This window comes from Myripristis murdjan, chromosome 16 (genome assembly GCF_902150065.1).
Source record: "Myripristis murdjan chromosome 16, fMyrMur1.1, whole genome shotgun sequence".
In the NCBI taxonomy this organism is placed as follows: Eukaryota; Metazoa; Chordata; class Actinopteri; order Holocentriformes; family Holocentridae; genus Myripristis; species Myripristis murdjan.
In genome coordinates this window covers 12,716,616-12,733,926 of record NC_043995.1, presented here as the reverse complement: position 1 = coordinate 12,733,926, position 17,311 = coordinate 12,716,616, and the positions used below count along the sequence as shown (strand labels likewise).

Here is a 17,311-nt window from a genome sequence, read left to right as displayed (position 1 = left end):
AAATTTCAAATGCGCATATTTTTATATCTACAACTTTGATAGACAGTATGAGTCCACACTGAAGTTTCATAGAGTCAGACCTTCTGTTTTGAATGGGTGTATGCCTCTGTAATGAACTGTAATGAAGCATTTTTTCAAAATGTTTAGCTCATTTTACCCATAAGCACATAAAGTAATCAGTTTTGTAATGGTGACCACTACCCTAATAATGTCCATTGGTTATGACTCAACAGTGAGTGAGTAAAACATTTAAATATGTCTTAGCATAGGTTTTTTATTTGCAGTAAACGAGCACCTCTCATGCCCTGGCCAGATGTTGTCTGCCCAGGCAGCATTCCTGCAGCTCTGCAGAGGGGCAGACTGAGCGTACATGGCTCCTCATGTGCGTTGTGTGTCTGCAGTCATGCACTGGTGCTGCACCAGTGGTGCTGCTGGGACTGGGAGTTGTGTCAGATGGCACGATAGCCTTCGTGCCTGCGAAGATGCCAGGGTTTATTTGAACAGCAATTCTACTTAACATTTTTGAAAGTGTGAGTAGGGATTTATTGTTTAGCCATGGGTCTGTCGGTGAGATTCTTATTTCATGACTTGTCTTGATAGGTCCAAGGAAAATAAACCCACACCTGAGCTGGGTTTATAGGTCCGCCTGACGTCAGGCCCATTATCCACAGCATTGACTGCACATTTTTATTCCACTACGCTGCGTGCGTGTGTGTGTGTGTGTGTGTGTGTGCGTGTGCGTGTGCGTGTGCGTGCGTGTGCGTGTGTGCGTGTGCACTTGTGTCTGTGTGTGTATGTGTGTGTGTGTGTAAATGTCTGTGTATTTGTATATGTGCATTTTCTTAGTGTGTCCATGTGTTTGCATGCACACAAAAAATGAGAGTGTAAAATAAATGTGGTTGCCAAGAGTGTCTGTGTGTGTGTCTGTCTGGCCAGTTAGCAGCAGCAGGGAAATGATGTACCATTTAATATAACTACTGGTAAAATTGTAGTGTTTTGATAGCTTGCGGTATTCTCATTAAGCACGTCTAAAACATACAGTGTGGTAAGACGGCTAGAAACAGGACTTCATAATGTCTTAGAATAACTGTCACTGGCAGGATGATCTGGTTGGGAGATGTGGAGGAGAAGAGATTACTTAAACACCGGAGCTGGTTTTGTCATCTAGGGTCATGTGGAACTACTCTGTTGTACATTCATGGGAGAATATTAAACTATAAATCAGGTGTACCATGGGTTTGCAAGCATGGATGCACCTTACAAATTTGGATTTATATGTGTGCAAATGTGCATATATATGTGTATGCATTTACATGCATGTGCAGTGTATATTTGCAGTGTGTGTCAGTCTGTGTGTGTTCCTCATTGTCCTTGCACCACAGACTAAGCCAGGTATGTGACATCATATGGGTCAACCCCATGTCTCGGATGCTTTACCTCGGCATGGCTCACTATTTTGCAACTCTATCTCTGATCCAGCATTGTTTCCAGGGTCGTGACCCAGCAGCAACCAAAACATGAGCTGCACACAGTCTTGTTAAGTTAGGTAATGCACTGCGGACCCTTGTTGACCATCCCTTGGGCTCCGAATGGAGAGATCAGCTCACTTTTGTCCCAGCCCATTGTCTGGACTTTATTACTCAGCTCCTCTGGAGTTGAAAGAGACGACTGGCTGCACCCGGCCCAGAGCCTAGATTCCCCATAGCATATTACCACCAAGATCATATTATCCCATTGACTTACAATGGAAAATGATAATCTAAATACTCAGATCATGCTTTTCCCAAGCTTCTGGCGAGGCTTAAATGGTAAAGCTGTCAGTGAACAGGGTATAGGGAGCTGATGTTTCTCTAACTTTACACTCTAGACTACTTTAATGGGAAACAATACGTTTGTCGATACTAATTGTGCAACACTAATGCCTCATTAAGGCACAAAAGGATTTGAATAAAAATGATAAAATAGGACACTTGCTCTGACAAAGTAATTGTTGGAATTGCTTGTATGAAATTCACCAAGTGAATTGTTGCTCCACCAAAATGGGTATATTGCATTATGGAATGAAACCATATGCAGTTAAAATATTACAATGTTCAAATTTCCTCAAATTGGATATTTTGCATTGAGGACTGAAATCATCTGCAATTAAAATATTCTGTTGTGCAAATTGTTCAAGTTGTGTTGGTGGGGAATCCTTGCAGAGGCATGTTAGCCTTAAACAAAAGGGAAATAACAGGTAATATTCTTTGGGGACATGACCCAATTCAGAGTCTTTTCTTAACATTTATACAATAGTATTGGGGTGGAGGGCCATGGTGCCATAGGAAGCCTCTTTGCTTCCCGCTCTCATCATGCTGGGTGTCTGGGCTAAGCAAGGGGAGACTCTGGCCTCTCCGCCTCACAGACACTCTCTGGGGCTGGCTGAGTTATGACCCTCAAACTGCACCTGTGGAGGAGTAACTGTAATATGACTTAAAGCCCAGGAGGGATAGTTGACTAACTGGATGGAAGTGTATGATGGTGTGTGTTTTTCTTTCCTTCTGTTTCTGTGTCTGTTTTGAGATTATACAATACTTGGCTGAATGAGGCAAACCTACAGAAGAAAGAACAGGAGATGTAAGGATGAGTAAGGGATCAGTTTGTGGTCAGTTTGTATTTGGCAAGTCATCCTCTCAACTCCCCCCTGTGCCAGTGAGTGATGCCTGGGGGAGGGCAGGGGGCTCGCAGACTATGGGTCAGAGGATAAAGGCTGATAATCATGTTCCTCCACTGGAACTCCTTTGATGTGGGTTGTTTTTTTGCTATGGGACTCTCTGCCTGGACGCATCCCCTGCAGCAGCTGTGCAGCGGGCGTCCAGCTTAAATAGCATGGGTAAGACAGATACTGTGGTGAAGGACACACACACATTTGAACGGAACAGAACTTGAACGGATGTACAGGCTTGCCTGCAATACAGAAAATGAACAAATGCTTAACACCTGACAGTTTTTCCCCAATCATTTTCCAGCAAATTTTAAATTAATTTTAATTTAACTTTAAATGTTATTTCAGCTAAGATGCAAATTAGATCCATTTCCATTTGGCATGTTTTTATGTGAATGGGGAAGCAGGGTACTAATGGTAACTTTTCATGATGTTTAAAGACAAAAATAATGAAATGATCAGCATTTTTAACCTGTCTAGCAGGTTGGTGGACTGGTATTTTACAGACAAATCATGGAGCTACATTATTATTTATTGTTAGCATTTAATGAAAACATTTCTCATCAGCTTTAGCCCAAAAAGTTTTTGCGTCATCGGAATTTAAATTTAAATCTGTCTTTCTGTTCAGCTTTTACACTTTTATAAATCAAAGATGTTGCGTACATTTACATACCTACATTCATTCTCTTTCACACACACACACACACACACACACACAAGAACACATACAATAATATAAGATGCAGTGTAAAGTGCAGGCTACTTCTTAGCACCAGTGACCACTGCTATCATTATGGACAACTCCCTACACAGCCAAGATAGTGTGTATAGACATAGCAGCAAAGATGAAAGCCAGGCAGAGAGAGGAGGGGTATAAACTTGCAGGGCAGGGTGGGAGTTAAAGGCTGCGTGTGGTGGGATCATACTGTGTTTCATGCTTTAGCCACATAAGTCATTAGTCTTAAGGGGGAATGGTACCCTGGGCATAGCAAAGACACAGATGGATGGGCCTGTATCAGAATGCCAACCTGCTCACTTACAATTTATTACTCTACTGAGGGGACTTAGTGGTTTAGCTGCTCAAATGAAGACAAATATGTGTCTGTGATTTCGACCGTTTTGGTTTGTGAAATGAGGGCAAATTCCCCCTTAAACTTATTCTTTTGTTTTGTAGTTTTCTCCTGGTCTGTTTCTCTCTCTGTGTTCATTCCTTTTCTCTCCCCCTCTCTCTCACCCGCCCCACCTTCCTCTCTCATTCCCTTGGCCCCAGGCAGTTGTGTTCATTAACCCCGGGTGTAATTATTTTTGTTTTAGTCTCATATTGCTGACATTTCAACTCAGGGGTTCCTCAATCAGGATTAGCCCAAACCGCAAGAAATCACACTTCACAGCATTTTCTTACAGCAGCGCTTGTTGCCTCCAATTTCAGTCAAATTAAAGGTTTATTTTATTTAGGCACTTTTTTTTTTTTTCGCCTGGGCCCAGTACCCTGAGAAAACAAACCAGACTGCTGGCCTTTGATTTGCTGGTTGCTAGTGGCTTTCTCCCTCTCTTCTCTCTCTTTTTTGGTAAGCACAAAGCAGTCCTGTGTATAGGCAATGGGAATAAAGATCTGGATCCTGCAGGTGGTAGCAGCAGTAACATCTGCTATGAGGAAGAATACTGTTTTACAGTTGCTTACTAGGTTTAATATACAGTAGGTGAAGCAACATTGAATTCATTCATCACCCAATGGCATTGGAATTCTTCCTCTTGTGATTCTTTTATTGGGAACTTGCAATAATATAAAAAAGTAATTATTGTGTTTTTGTGCATTTTCTAGAATTTATATAATGTCCTGCTGGGCGATTATACGATATTGATAATTATTTTCATAAACAAATGGGTTCATATTTAAAGTAACACCAGCTCAAAAATCTTTGATAATGAACATAGCAGAGTTACTTTCATCCTTAAAGAATGATTCTGGTTATTTTCAACCTGAGCCTTATTTTCCTAGTTTTTGCCCCCATGATGATTGTGTTCAAACTTTCATCACTTACATCACTGTAGAGTTTGACGTAGCTTCAGTTAGCCTGGAGCACTGCTGTCCAACACACACTCACACACACAGTAAAAATACACTCCAACAGTTGAACTCAAAAAGCGATTAAAACATGTCCTTTCAACACAATAACACTCACACTGCCGTTTCGCATGTCCTTAAATAGCTGTGACTGAACAATTATACTGACATTTTCAGTTCTAACAGTCCATTTGATACCTTTTTAGCGCTGCTTGCTTACTTACTTTTTTACGTTGCTGGCTGCTGGTTTTCTTCTGCGTTCACTTCAGGTCACACTGGAGGACATGGAAGAGCAGGCTTTTTTTTCTTTTCAGTTTTTTCCTGTGATATCTGCATGATGTCATAAAAATCAATTGCTTCATACAGAATTTTTCTCAGTGATACAATTTTCTGCTATATCACCCAGCACGTTTGGTTCTTCAGGAAATCCCTACAGGATGAGTTTCTCTCTCTGCCTTCAGGGCCTGAAGGCTCACAGGAACCCTCAACTCTTCTTCCTGCCTCAAGGGCACTTAGTCTCAACACAGTAGTAACAAACTCTTATCACTCTGAGTCAGGGGGGTGTGAGTGCGTTTGTGTGTGTGTGTGTGTGTGTGTGTGTGTGTGTGTGTAGCTGCGTGTGCAGCAGCAGCAGCAGTAGTAGTAAACTCTCATCACTTTGAGTGGTCCTCTGGGGGTCTTGGACTCCTCTCGCTGTGTGTGGTATGACCTGCTGTAGCCCTCCAGCCCCTCTCATGCCCCTTCAGATAAACAGGCAGTAAACATAGGCAGTCGTTGCACCACTCTCTTCCCCCCACAGCATATACAACCTGTAGATGAAAGCACCCGTACCCAACACTAATAGCCACTAGAGATTATCTTCTACTGGCCTCCTCTGACTCATAATTAAAAGCCCTGCTACCATCGTCATAAAGCTTCTAATAATAATAGAGTACTGATGTGGCATCACTGGTTTCATTGTTTAGATCTTAAATGTATGACTTAAACTTGATTCAAAATGTAAACTGGTCACAAACTAGCACTCCTTCCGCTGTAACTATACTCCTCTAAACAAGTTCTGTAAAGAAGAAATAACATGTTTGTTATTGTTAGCTTAGATAAATAAGGGTAAAGTAAGTAACCACATCTGCTTTAAGGAACAATACCTGTGATGCTGCATGTTTATCTACAAAATGTCTCTGCTAATGTTTTTGCAAAGCAAGCAGTCATATTTTACAACTCCAGTATCATTTTTCCTTCCTTTTATCCAGCCATTGGTTTCCATTCATTCCGCTACCAGTATTCCCTCACTGTCAGTCACATTCAAAGTCATTCAGATGTTTTCCTAAAAGCAGCAGATTTTGATTATGTGTTGTGAAATCTTTAGTACCCGTACATGATTTGCAGAGTGGTGTGTTGCAATGTAAAATGTGGCTAAATTGTAGTAAATGAGCCACATTCAAAATCACTGGCATGGTCCTTTAAGGTGCTGTAGGAATAACAATCCATGCTTGTGATAGTCATGGTAAATGTAGGCCCTAATTAAGCGGAGTGGCTGAGGTCAGGCACAAGGTTTTTATGTGCTTATCAAGCTTTCATGCATGTACCATATCTGGAAATGAGCATATAATTGATGTAAGGCTGCTAGGTTTGCTGTATGACGTTGTTAGTGATAATGTTGAGCCAGGAGGCTTTTGGAATAACATGGTTAGTGATATCACAAGCTATTTCCTTGGCAGGTCAAGGTATGAGGAGTGTATGAGTGGTGTGGATTTTAACCAAAGACCAGGGCTCTTGGTCTACATTCTTCAGCTGTGTGGAGGTTTAGGTAATGCTACTACATGGATTATTGACCAACTATGGTTCAGAGACAGAGATTTCCTGTTGTAGCAGTAGTTGGCAGTAGCACAACTGTTAGACTGTGCCAGCTCATTGTCACTGTAATGAATCATGCAGCTCAAACAATAAAAATCCTGTAGAAAGAGTCTGTTTTGAAGATAACGTCAGGGGTAAAAGACACTAAGTAATACTCTGGGTCAGAACGGCTTTCCTCCAACATGGCTCCTACTCTCCTATTTCATTCCCTAAAATGGTGTGCACCATTCATTCACAAGGTGGGGAAAAACCTTAGTTGCTTTTTCCTCTGTGGATTTCTCGAGTCTAGACAGAAAACATTTTCAGCAAGTTTAAGATTTCCAGGGAGACATTCATTTTGGGCCTTTGGATCACCTTGGGATCAGTCCCATCACCATGGCCAAATATGTATCATTAGCTGACAGACGTCTGAAGGAAAGGAGATGAATTGTTGGCTAACTGGCCTTTGCTGCTCCCACTGGCTGTGGCGTTTCAACATTTCTCGGATGAAGAAAGCCACAGTGGTGTTGTGAGAGGAATAACAATCTACTGTAAAAGCCCAGTGTTAATGTACCCTATGCCCAGCAGCATAACATTTTGTGTATGTGTGTGTGTGTGTGTCTACACATGGATCAGCAAGCATGCCTTATATGCATTTTATGTGAATTTGCTTGCATATGTCTACATATTATACATATGCACACAGCATGCAAGTGCATGTCTGCATGTGGCACATTTGTACATGTGTATGTCTGCTTGCAGTCCTGCATATGTTGCTTTTCAGGCATAGGAAAGCAATGCAAAGACAATTGGATCATACAGGCTTCTGTCCCCCCAGATGTGGACTGTATCCTGACTGTAACTATCAGATTAGAGGGTGAAGGACAAGTGCAGCCTCTCTGGCAGCGGCTGCTGCTGCTTCTCTGTCTTCAAAGACTTGCCATCCCTCCTTCTTTCTCCACTGAGCTTCCTCCCCCAGTTCTCCCTCTTGTCTTCCCTCTCCTTTCTTTCCCCCCTCCCTCTTACCTCACATCCTTTCTGTCTCTGTTGTTCTCCCATCCCCTCCCACTTGTCCTTCGTCCCTATTTTGCTCCATCTCGCTCTCCTCCCTATGCGACCTGCTGTTCCGCAATAAGGCAGTCTGGGGAGCATTTTAAGTATGTTTAGGGGAGCTGACTCATCACTGTTTTAGTGCCATAGTTTGTTAATGGAGGGCAGCTGATAGCGGTTTGGAAGTCCTGTGCTGCAGGTGGCCCAAGCATTCTTTATTTGTGTGTGTGTATGTGTATGCATGTTTGGGTGCATTAAACACAGCTCTGAAGGGTGTAAACACTTCCTCCTTATCATTAGTGTGTGTGCAGACAGGAGTGACATCCTCTCACAGCAAGACACACATTTTGTCTTTACTCTGCTGTCAGTGAGGGTTGTTTTAACTCACAGCTTCAGTCATCAGTCACTAATAACAGGCCAAAGATGCAGAAGGGCTCTTCCTCTGAAGCCTCAGATCACACACACACACACACACACAAACACCCATACATACATACACAAAAGTTCATGTCGTGGTGAACTAACTGCATGGGCTCACTGAAGTCCAAACCTCAATGACACATTTACTGCAATCTAATGTATTTTATTTGTCTAATTCACACCATTGAAAAAACATCAAAGTCTAATTCACATAAAAAAAAACAAAAGATTATTTTGATGTATCAGTATAGCCAAGATCTCCTCAGTGTAATGTAATGCTGTAATGAGCCTAAAACGGGACTAAATAATCTTCATCCTCCCTTGATAAACATAACTCTTAATAGTTTTCTATCTTTCTATTTTCTTCTCCATCCTAATTAGATCTAATTAGATCTAGATCCACATCATCTCATTGCCTTTTTGAGCTCATCCCTCATTGCACTGACACTGCAGTGACCCTCTTCCTGGGTGAAGATATTCAACCAATCAGAACCAGTGCTTCATTGTTCCATACACCCCTACATCCCATTATCCGTTCGTCCCTCTATTGTAGCTAAACCATCAGCTCATCCTGAAACCATTAGACCAAATTGCTAAATGGTTCAAATGTGCAACCACTTACGGCTATGTCTTTAAGAGGAGTAATCTTCAATCTTCTGTGGTAAGCAAGAAGAGGAGGAGGAGGTGAATTGTGTGAGAGAGGGAAAGGAGAGGGATGTTCAACCCAGAAAAAGAATGAAACACTGAAGGAAGAAGGTGAAGAGGAGAGCGATTTTAGGCAATATCAGATATTTCCTATAAACATCACCAATTCTTTCTCACCATCACTCTTTTTGTCTCTTGTCTATATCCAGCAGATTATGTATTATTCTGCTCTTAGGTTTGAGTCTTAGAGGCTGACACATTGGTAGATACTGATGTTAATGCAGGGTGAAAGCACATAACTCTTTTACATATCTATATACTGACTATTCACACAGATGTCTTAGAATAAATTCTTAGAAGTACATAAATGCTGAATATTTAATGAGGACTACTGTATTAGAACTAGATGCTAGTTTCTCACCTTAACTAAACACATACTGTATAATACAGACACAGGCAGTCTGACAGACAGATATCTGTGGAGAAGGATAAATATGCTGACAGGCAGACAGAGGGGCTGATCCTCTGACAAATGTGCTGCTGTGTCCCTTCTAAAAAGTACTTTGTGCTTAACCTGTTTGTTAAATTAATAATCAGAGACCTTTGCACATAAATAAATAGTATTTTTTCTGCTGTGTTGATATCAGACAATAGTCACTGTACCTAAATCCTGAAAGGTTTCAATAATTACTCAGTGTCATGTAGATCTTTCCTGGTTAAAAATCCATTTGCATGACGAAAATGGTGCCTTTTACATTTATATCAGCACCAACAGGTGTTAATTTTGAATAAAAGAAGATCTGGGTAGTGGGCATGAGCAATGATAGCCATCACAGCTGAGCAGACAAAAATGCCACCTAAAATGAATCCTTGGAAAACCCAAGGAAAAAGACATCAGTGCTTGTTGCACTGTTTGATTGATGGGTGATCTTTGGGAAATGCATTGCAAAGACCCCACAGTAATGAGCAATTAGCATCAAATGTGTCGCCAAAATTTAAAATGAACAAATTGCCCAACAGACGCACTCACAGACCAATGAACTGATTGACAGGGAGACAGAAAGACAGACGAGAGGATCCATTGCATATTGCTGTGCAAATTTCAGATTCTCTAGTCGAGCATTCCAGGCTTCCTGAGTGACCCCAAATCTCAGCCAGAGGTCTTTGATCTGTCAGTGAGATCATTACTAAGTCTACTGAACTGACAAAAGGCCAAGCTGAAAGACTGAGGGAACAGAGTTCACACTGAGAGATGGAAAGAAATGAAGGTAATTGAAGACAGGATCTCGTCCTCGGTTGTCCCGTACGGCTCTCCAAAAATCTGAAGGCTGTCGAGAGCTGTGGAGAGAAGATGGCTGGAGGACCTGAAGTTGAATGCCTGCTGTCTGCATGTTAGTTACATGGGACAGCTGGGCCACGGGGCCGGTCAGTTTCTGGATGGAGACCGAATAAAGGAGAAGCAACAGCAGAGGGTGGATGATTAGAGAGAAATTATAACAGGAGAGAAAATCAAATGGACTGGATGCCTGGCAGTCTTAGCTGCTGTAGCTACTGTGTGTTGTTAAACTTTCAAATAAAATTTTGTTGGAAAAAAAATAGTATGAATTAGCCAGGTTTCCATCAGATGTCTTAAACAATATATTGGCTTACTGAGCCAAACAATAACCTCTAACACAGCACAGCAAAAATGCAGCACTACAATATTTCATTAGTATTGGGGCATTTAGTAATAAGTTGGCTAATGTTGGTCATTTTTTTTGTGCCATCTCAACATGAACAACCAAAATCAACAAAAAACACACCTGATAATATTGATGCACCTGCTATTGGTCATTCAACGACAGCAGACTCCTGGTACATGATGCCAGTTTGATATGACAATTGTAGGGTGGATCATGCCAAGTCTGTGCAGTTATTCATTTGCCAATTGAATTTCCGTTGTTGTTATTATTATTATTATTATTATTATTATTATAGACTTTAGAGCCTTGCGAGAGCATACACAAGTATCAAGAAAACTTCAGATGTTACCATTTCTATTCCTCTTGGCATTCTGTTTGGTACATCGTAGTTTGGATAAAAACATTTGGATAGAAACCCAGGTAATGACAGACATTAAATTGCTTGACTCCCCTTCTCCCCATGACAAACCAAGAGAACTCGGCTTGAACTGCAGAGAAAGCCCATGAGCCAGCTGAATGATAGCAGCGATAAGAAATTTTCAAGGTAACTAGTGTAAAACTGCTCTGTGGGAAAGCAGCAGCAGAAGCAGAAGTCTGTTTATTTTAATGAGCTCAGAAGTGTCTCTCCTGTTCTCCTTACATTACACTGGGGCTCACTTAGGGTTCACACAGTGCACTGTATGTCCATGATGGATATGGTAATGATACATTAATGCAATCAGGCCCTAAGTCTGTTTTTTCTCTCATTAAGAACACTAGCTATCTTGCTGACAAGGACCAGGTCATATTTAGTTGTGACTCTGAGCATTTTCCTTCAGGGTGATTTCCAGTGAGCGAGATAGAGAACAAGTTTTCGTGTGTATCTGAGAGAGAGATTGAAAAAGTGTAGGAGAGAGAATAAGAGAAGAGATAACAACTGCATGGGTTTCAGCAGTCAAACCAGATAGGCAGAGACTGTGCAGCGTCTGCTTGTCTTTTCAACACCAGGAGAGCTGATGTGGATTTATGAAGTCTAGGAATCAAGTGGAAAGGGGGATATGGGTGGCTTTGGGGGTTTCTTATCAACATGTGGAGCCTGACAGAGCTGCTGTTCTGCTGCCCAAACCCTTATCTGGCCTCACTATTGATGTTCATACTAGAGATACATGTGTGTTTGATATGGTCCAAACAAATATTCCTATCACCTAAATCATATTATGAACAAAAATGATCACAATCATTACTTTCTTTTATACTCATCAGTAGCATATCTATAGCAATCATGTTGCTAAGGTGATGGCAGAGTGATGGCAGTAACTCTGCCAGTTTGACCTCATGTTTAAGGAAGGTGGCCAGATGTTGGCATGCCAGCATGGCAACACCAGTGTTTCTCATTTTGAGAAATTTTTTGAGAGATTTTTAGAGATTTAGCTAGCATTATTGTGGTGGCGCCATGATATGACAGCTCTCTTTCATATATTTTTCACCAAACAAGATTACCCCTTCTGGAATGGCAACTTTCTTGAAGTTTTCTTGTGCTGGGATTTTGTGTGGCATTGATAATGACATAATTGCTACTGTACCAAAAACAGCTTCCACAGGATGAGTATAAAACAATGTGAGAACAAGTGAGAAGGATTCTTTTGCTGACACCAGAAGCCTTCCAGGGGCTGGTCAGTAGTTATACCTATTTCTCAGCTTCAGCTGTAACATAATATCAAGGAAAAAAACTAAATAACTGAATAAGTAAAAAATAAAGAAAACATTGCTGGAACTTACTGTATGGATGCGGAGAGGAACATGCACACATATACAGAAATGCACAGAGTAAGTACAACTGCTGCAGAGTCAATCTTCACCTTCAGCTCCACCCCATCATTGCTGCATGCTGAGTACTGCAGTCTGGACTTGGACATGAGTCTGAATAATGTGTGACATCCACAGATAATCATGAGTCACCAGGTCTAGCAGATGGGAAGGAAAGAGCCTTAGCTTTCATGGGAACAGGGTTACATGTCTTTTCCTGTGAGACATAGCCTTCTGTGCTCACAGTATACAAATGTGTCCATGCATTGATATTGATGACAGGCATACTCATATAAACATATGCATGTACATACATGTGCACATAGATGCAGCAGCAACTAAATGAAGGCACATTGCATAGACATAGACACCCACAGCTTTTTCTGCTCACTCAGGCTTGGTTGTGTCTGATATATTTGGTTCACAAGAACTTTGCATGCACAAAGACTTAGTCATCCCATAAATCACACAGATCCATGGCCAAACCCAGAGGCCTGGTCACTTATCATGTAGATTAGGAAAATGGGGGGGGGCAACTCTTACTTTCTCATCATCCGCTATCCTATATGTTCTCTCTGTTTACGTATCTCTGTCTATCTGCCATTGTCTCTCCATCTTTGTTTTTGTTTGTCTCACTTTGCGTGTCTGTGTCTCCCTGTCTTTGTGCTTCTGTCACTCTGTCTTTCTCTCTCTCCCCCCGGTTGCATCACTCTCCTGCTCTCTTCCTGCCTATAACTGTTACTGTACCCACAGCCACAGTCAAGCTTTATGAGGTGGGTCTAGCCTGTCAACTGCAGGCTACCACCATAGGGCTATGTTGAAAGACACACACTTTCATGCTGTCTTAAAAGCACACACACACATGCTTGTGCATACACATACACATATTTGCAGAGTTGAGGGCAGAGAGGTGCATGGGCCCAGAGTGAGAGCAGGCTTTCCGTAGGCCAGAATCTGTTTCCAGTCAAACCTGCCTGTGTCCTTCCTGAGCCCCTGGGCTCCTGTGGCGGCATTGCCCCCGGGCCGCCAGGTCGCAACCACACTGTGTGTGTGTCAGAATGTAGGGAGTATGTGTGTGAGGGTGTGTAGCTGCATGTGTCGGTGGCTGTTCACAGTCCCACAGAGCATACATGAATGGACATAAACACAAACACTTCCTTATGTTCATAAAGGCACATGTACTCACTTCTGTCATACACACACATGCATACACATGCATGTACATATACTGTACACCCTGTTCCTCCCACCCACACACACACAGCTGAGGCCCTTTCCAGTGGTGTCAACAGCTCTAGCTCTTGCACACAAACTCACACAGTCACAGACACTCACAGCGACACACACCAGTAGAACACCTGTCGGGCTGCTCGGCTCGCTCCAGGACACCTTCGAGTCATGAGCTCATCGGAAAAGCAATTAAAGGCAGCGTAGGCCCCGCGCACTGGCGTAATGTTTTGTTTTGCTACTTGGCTTCGAAATTAACCAAACCTGTCAGAAGTCATCTGGCTGACGCGGGCCGGGCTATATTTATTTATTTTCTGTTGGAGAAGCTGGACGCAGGGTCCCAGCGCTGCTTCACATCCAACAATGAAGCGATTCTGAGGGGGCGATTAGCTGGCTAGGACACCAACACCCCCACCCACCCTCTACTTGGGGGGTGGTTAGTGAATGCCTCTCACCCCTCTCTTCGCCTGTCTGGGGTCATAGCTTTGTGGTTGGGAGGTTTTGCCCTCTGTAACCCTAATCAGTCCTGCAGGCTCAACTTTGGGACTCTTAGCTGACCTTATATTGACCTAACCGCTCCCAGTTTATTGAATTTCGTGCTCACAAAAACTGACCAAAAGATGGTTTTATGCTCAGAAATGTCTGATGTATGAACCACAAAAACTGAAAAAAGGCAGCTGAAAAGCAGAAAGACCTATGACTGATATACTCCTACTTAGACTGACAGGGAACAGACCCAGGGAAGAGGAGACCGAAACAAGAATTGACCTAAACAGGAGTTGAAGGTTAGAGGCTTTGTCTGTCTGGCCTGGTGCTGGCTGCTGAGCACCTGATGTCAGACAGTCATAAAACAACACCAGCAGCCCCATGTTCTCTGTTAACCCCACTGGTCTTAAGCCACAAAAAACAAAACAAAACAAAAAACCTCTGACATTAATAGGCCCACTGTGCATGAGTCAAGGTAAGTGTGTCATTTCACACATGTCTATGCACATGTGTGTCTGTCTTTGTACGTGTTTTCATGGGCCAGTGTTTCGAGTGCAGGTCTCTCTCCTGTTTTTATTTCATTGAGGAATTACTTTGGAAGTAAGAAAAACACCACTGTTATCGTTGTCATCACTTTGCGGTAATTACACATATGCCACCCTGTCGGAGCAGAGAAGAACAACAGTTAGCATGCTGCCGAGGTCTTGCTGTAAGCATGCCAGACTTTTATGGTGCCGCAAGTTTCAAAGGATGTGTCACTCAGATGGTAGTGTCAACAGTGAGATGAAACAAGGACACAGAGGATAGATGTAAAAGCCTCGGTTCTCAAAGCTTCAAAAGGAAGATCAACACATATTTCTTTTCAAAGATAGATGATTTGAGGCTGTTATTCTTCAGTGGTAGTTTAGATGAGTCGTTAGACGGAGAGCATGAAAGAAAGAAAGCAAGCAAGAAAGAATTAGAGTGTCAAAGACATGCAGAGCATAAACAAGATAAGATTTTTTGGTAAAGTTAAGTTGTTCTGCTCACCTCAGAAAGAGAGGTGGTCTTGTGATCTGTCAAGTGTGTAATGGCTATGGTCATGGGCAGAAGGGAAACAAACATGTTTTTAGATGAAAGCTGCTGGCACTACTTGCTGACTTAATTTATTCAATTTTTCACTTCATGGTCTCATTTTTTAAATTTACTTGTTTTTCTCTTCTACTTTGCTTGCTGTATTTATTCAGTCTATAACTTATAATTTCTTATTTTCCTACTTAGTTTGCTTAATAATAAATTCAGTTGCATGACAGCAGTAATGGATGGTTCATTCAGCAGGCACTGACATTCAGAATTTTGTTTTTATTGTAAACTAGATAGTGGTTACCCAAACAAACAATGGATACATGCATGCATATTGCATATGTGGGTTTTTGTTTATTTTATTTGTACATGGCAAAGGTTAAGGTCAAGGTAATCTTTATTATCCCTGAGGGGTAATTTGTTGCACAGCCAGCAGTAAATACACACACCAGTCCACACTCAACAATTTACTCAAAAAACATTGAGTTACATGATAAAATGATGAAAGCAAATACTGTCTGCACTGGCTTTGACAGCGTGGGCAGATGTGCCTATGAGCTGCCTGCATAGTGTGAAATCCTGCTTCCTGTGATTCGTGATTGTTGAGCTCACAAAAATGTGTCATGTGGTCTCCTCGAAAACGTTGAACTTCTTTTAAACTGCACCACTTTGCCTAAGAGGAAACTGGGTACAGCATTTTTTCCAATGTGGCTGCTTTCTGTTCATGTTGTGGCCGCTCCCCATGTCTTCCAAGGTGAAAAAGGCGTTGGCATTTTGAAGAAAGCAGAGTAGTGCGAACACGCCTTTAGGACATAGTTTGGCATCATACATACTGATGCTGTACAATAACCACAGCCAAGCAGCTCTAAACGCAACACTTATCTGCAATTAGGCATTTTATATCTTGTTTCTTTTTCTTTTTCATTTTTTTTTAACTCATTTACCTCTGCAGTAACTTTTAAATAAACAATCCATCATCTATGTAATATGACTTATTACACTATGACTCATTTATGCTGAATGTGCTTCATCGTGCTCAGTGGGTCCCTGAGACCACGATTTAGGGTCAATTTATTGAATACATCTTCACTACTCAGCCCATTCCCAGCCATTTGGGTTCTATACTGCTCAGTGCTGTTCTGGGCTATGATGAAACCACTTGAAGCAGGGCCCCAGCGCTGCAGCCACAGCCAAGGCCTATTAAGCAGCCACACTGTGGTGTAGGAGTTCAAGCCACAGGGCTGAGGTTATGATTCCCTTTCAGTAGGAGGGAGGGAGGGAGAGGTGGATAGGAGATGATGAGGAAAGGCGGAGGAATGGTTTGGGAAGGGAGAGTGGAGAGAGGGAAACGAGGATAGATGGGGGCGAGGGAGGATAGAAAATGGGTGGATAGAAGGATGGATGGTAAAATGATAGGTAGAAATGGAATTTAGAAGAAAACACGTAAGTAAAGATGGGCAATGGGAAATAAGTGGAGGACTCAAGGATGGAACAGTAGGAGTAAAGCATACAAGGAAGGAGTAGAGAGCAAGAAGGGAGGGGAGCTGTATCTATATAATGGGGAAATTAAATACAAAGGGAAAGATAGAAGATGTTGCAGAAAGTATAGAGAACAAAAAGAGAAATAAGGAAAGGGGACAGGATGAAAAGCCTCCCAGTCTGTTTGACTTGATCCAGTGAGAATTAGTGTCTGCCTCCCCTCAGAGGATTCTGTAATCGCTCTTAAAACATGCAGGGCTATGGATTAAAGGGCACCTGGTGAATAATGCTTAGCAACTCTTTGTGCTCACACAGCAGCCAGAGCAACATGGACTCACACAAACACACGCCACCCATATTTTCACACCTTATATACATGTACACACAGAGGGAACACAGTCACACAGCATACACACACATTTCACAGGTCTTATGCTTACATAGACGCACACACCACAAATTTCACACCTTACATTTACACTCAGAGGGAACACACACACACACACACACACACACACACACACACACACACACTGGCTCACAGGCCACAAATCACAGAATGCTGTAAAAGTGGAGCAAATTAGAGCTGTTTTATTTGCATTGTTCACAGGGAACGGTGGAGGAGGGAGCAATCTGTGCCAAACTCGAGGGCTGGTGTAACGTGTGTGTGTGTGTGTGTGTGTGTGTGTGTGTGTGTGTGTGTGAGAGAGAGAGAGAGGCAGAGAGAGAGAGAGAGAGACAGAGAGAGAGAGAGAGAGGAGGAGGAGAAGATGAAGAAGAATGTATGTAGAAAAATGAGAGAGAGAGAAGGAAAGAGATTGTGTTCTTGGGATGGGGGAATTGATTCTTGTCAAGAATTGTGATTCTCATCTG

The 17,311-nt window shown here is 42.2% G+C and overlaps 1 protein-coding gene across 3 annotated transcripts in view; it reads left to right on the top strand.

The window, feature by feature from the left end:
* Nucleotides 1-17,311, top strand: part of vps13b (vacuolar protein sorting 13 homolog B) — a 379,425-nt gene that overhangs the window by 135,239 nt on the left and 226,875 nt on the right. The gene's annotated exons all lie outside the window — the stretch shown is intronic.